Source organism: Etheostoma spectabile, chromosome 8 (genome assembly GCF_008692095.1).
Source record: "Etheostoma spectabile isolate EspeVRDwgs_2016 chromosome 8, UIUC_Espe_1.0, whole genome shotgun sequence".
NCBI lineage: Eukaryota > Metazoa > Chordata > Actinopteri > Perciformes > Percidae > Etheostoma > Etheostoma spectabile.
In genome coordinates, this window is record NC_045740.1 from 33866480 (window position 1) to 33870445 (window position 3966).

General features: G+C 40.8%; 1 long non-coding RNA gene across 1 annotated transcript in view; it reads left to right on the forward strand.

Moving 5' to 3' along the window:
- Positions 1–3246, forward strand: part of LOC116694608 (uncharacterized) — a 9816-nt gene extending 6570 nt beyond the window's left edge. Inside the window, exon 3 of the long non-coding RNA XR_004333218.1 lies at positions 3235–3246. This is a non-coding gene — a long non-coding RNA (uncharacterized LOC116694608). The remainder of the gene's footprint in view (positions 1–3234) is intronic.
- Positions 3247–3966: the final 720 nt, after the last annotated feature.

Consider the following 3966-nt stretch of genomic DNA (forward strand, 5'->3'; position numbering starts at 1 on the left):
CAAACCGTGACCCTTTTTAAGTAAATCATGAAAAAGCGGTTTTTCTACAACTCAGCCATTTCCTGTCACTAAACCAGTTTGATACCTTTCAGTTGGTGTCGACCACACCACAGCACTGAGAGGCTCTCGTCAAAGTTTTTAATGACATCCACCTTAACACAGATATGGCAAAATTTCAGTCTTAGTATACTTGATCTCAGTGCTGCATTTGACACGGTCGCCCATGACATACAACTAAACCGATTGGGAAAACTGGTTGGCCTTTCTGGCTCAGTACAAACTGGTTTGAATCCTACTTACAGAATAGGGATGACTTTGTGTCATAGGTTACATCTAGCATACAATATGACTGCGAGTTCCCCAAGGCTCTATTCTGGGGCTCTTCTGTTTAACATCTACATGCTCCCACTGGCCCAGATTAGGGAGAACACAAAATATTACCATAGTTTGCGGACGACACACAAATTACATAACCTTATCTCAGGGGACTATAGTCCAATACAAAAACTGACTAAGTGTCATCGCACAATTAACGGCTGGATGTGCCAGAACTTTCTGAAATTAATGAAGGAAAACTGAGGTGGTTGTTTTTGGAGCAAAAGGGAACGATTAAAAGTCTGCGCTCAGCTTCAAACACATGTTAAAAACAACAGACAAACCAGAAATCTTGGTGTAGTCATGGACTCAGACCTGAACTTTACAGCCACATTAGACATACAAAGTGTCACCACTATCACCTTAAGAACTATCAGGGTTAAGGCTTATGTGTCACAGGACGTGAAAAACTGGTCCATGCTTTCATCTTCAGTAACTTGACTACTGTAACGGGGTCTTTACAGGTCTCCCTAAAAAATCAATCAGACAGCTGCAGCTGATCGAACGCTGCTGCTCGAGTCATCATAGACCGGAGACGGATCACATCACTCCAATTCTAAGTCTTTACACTGGCTTCCTGTGTCTACAGAATGATTTCAAAGTACTCTTGCTAGTTATAAATCACTACGGTTTAGGACCAAAATACATTTCTGATCTGCTACTCACTATGACCCCCCCAGACCCTCAGGTCATCTGGGACAGGTCTACTTATTCTGCCCCAGAGTCGAACTAAACAGGGTGAAGCAGCTTCAGTTTCTTGCTCTCATATCTGATAAACTCCCAAAACCTGTAGATCCGCTGCTACTCTCAGTTCTTTAAATCAGGCTGAAGACCTTTCTTTTTGTGCTGCCTTTCTTTAAATTATGCTCATTTCTTTCTTATGCTGCACTGTAACTTTTATTCTTGTGTTTTATGTCCTATTTTATATTGTTTTTAAGTGTCTATTCATGTGTTTTATTGGTTTTTAATGCTTATGATTTTTAACTGTTGTACTTGGTTTTTATCTGCTTAACTGATTTGTGGTAAAGCACTTTGAATGCCCTGTTGCTGAAATGTGCTCTACATAAGCTGCCTTGCCTTGCCTTGCCTTGCCTTCTACTCATGTTGTGACGGCCTTGGTATCGTGTGGAGCCTGTAGCCGGTTAAAGCCAACGCACAGCACCATCATGATGTAGTTTGAAGTAGTTGCCGTGCTAGTGGTGGTAGCAACTGTAGCTGGCGAGCTATCTTCTGAAAGCCGGTGAAAGAGTGCTGGAACCATCCGGCCAGGTAGCTGGTTAGCAAAATATTAAGAAATAATTGATTTTCTGCAAAGGTTCCTGTTCATGTAAGTATAGCAAATTAAACTATACTAATGATCTATTTTATAAAGAAATAACAGATACTTTGTGGTACTGTCAGAGTTGGTAGGAACACCAATGTGGTTATGTGTTGTATTCTGGAATGTCAAATGAAATCACAGAAGGGTTAACACAAATTGTTGTTGTTGTTGGTGGAAATAGAAAATGTTGCTTTTCAGGAAATGAAAACGAGAATTCTCCGGCAAAGGTTGGCGAGCTATCTTCTGACACGCTGGAGAGGAATGTTCTGGAACTTCCCGGCCAGACTGGCTGGTTCAGCAACGGGGAGAGAGCTACCGTTCACTTTCTTTACAGAGTTTGTGTGGGCCACCATCAAAACAAAACATTTAACATATATCTAGTTTCCTGATCAAACATAACAGAAGGATAATGTGCACTATGACCTGCTTATCAAAGAATAATTTTGTTTGCACATGGTTCCATCAGCATTTTCTGGTACTGACGTGTCTCAGCCACTTTGATGTGTTAATAAAAATAGGCCTCTTTCAGAATAAAAATGAACAGACAATGTGGTGGATTGATATGTTTTCTGAAATAAAGATGTTTGTGCATGTTAGATCAGAGTTTAGTCTTTTGGTTGATTCCGTTACTGAATGTGCTTCACAGTCCTTTTGTGAGTACCATAAACACCTATAAGCGCTGTCAGGATAAGACAAGGGGGGGGGGGGCGACAAATGTCGTCGGGTGAAACCTTGATGTCCAACATGGCTTTTGGGGCGTTTTCCTTTATTATAGTGACAGGTGGGAGTCATGAATGAGCGAGAGAGATGGAGGGGGGGGAGGGGGGGTGACACTCAGCAAAGGGCCGCAGGCCGGATTCGAACCCGGCTGCTGCAGACTCAGCCAACATGGTGTGCACTTTAACTGGGGGCTGAGGCCGCTCCGCCGTTGTCACTGTTTAAATTTAGTGAAACTCAGACCGACATAAGGGATACCATAGCAGTTTTTGGAAAAAAAGGCTAATATGGTGGTATGCGTTGATTGCCAGTAGGGCCAAATATTATTATATTATCACATTCTATGCGTACCGTAATTTCTAGGGTGAGAAACTCAAGACAAAACACTGACATGTTTAATTTCACGTAATGGAGCTATCCTCTACAAGCGGAGCTGATAAACATGGTGTTTCCATTCACTGATTGGTTGACGGTGCTGTAGTTATGTCAAATCAGTAGGCACTGCAGCATGGTGAACACTGGAAATGGATTTAAGTCAGAAAATAGATGTTTTTGCCTTAATTTTTTTGTAACTTTGTTTACTGTGCTTTGAATTTTGACCAGTTTCACTTTTTGTAGGTGTGTATTTTTAATTTTGTTATTATGCAATGCCTAATACTGGTTTGTCTGTTTATCTTTGGTAGGGTGGGCAGGGAATTTTTGTTTGTGCAAATTAATTATAGAGCGCAACAATGCCAGGTGCTAACTGCTGATGTATCAGATAAGTGTAATTGAAAGCGGCATCACTCTTCATGTCATGATTGTTTCTGTGAAAATGTCAGCACACTCTCAAATTGTGAGGACTTTTATGTTACAATGTCAGATGTTCATATTAAACATGCCAAGGCTGTAATTATGAGGTACACATTGGAAAGAAATCCCGTGTAGCAAAAGCCTCAGATTCATTCTGAAAGCACCATCTATATTATTCTACTCTGGACTCAAAGTAACGTTAAACCTTGCAGGATTTCTTTCTGCCAGTGCAGGGCCCTTCCTGACTCTTTAGAAACATGGTATTTTGGAGAGACTACACACACAAACAACTTCCCAGTTGACATGTGTGTGTCCTTTGAACCTGAGCAACACCATCAGGGCATATTGTCCTGTACTAATGCGAGTCTAAGTGAAAAGTTACACTAACGTTAAATTGTTAATGTGCATGAAACCCAGATTTTACATAAGTCAATAGTGGACATGACTGGTACTCGTGGCCATAAACCCCAAAGCAAAGCGTGTCTCTGGCATGTTCAAAAAATATAATGAACACAAATGCAACATGAACAGTTTGATATTTATATATATTTATGCATATCTCCCAAAAAAAGGGTTTTAAGTTTTATTTTGTGGCCTGATTTGTCTAACAATGTCCAGTGTTTTTTGGCCTTGTGGTTTTCTCGGAAGTAGTTCTTCTAGAGCTCAAGCATGGGTCCACTTGGTCTTACCCTACCCAATGAGCCTGTCCGGATGACTGTACCGCGTCTTACATTACATTACATTACATATTACATTACATA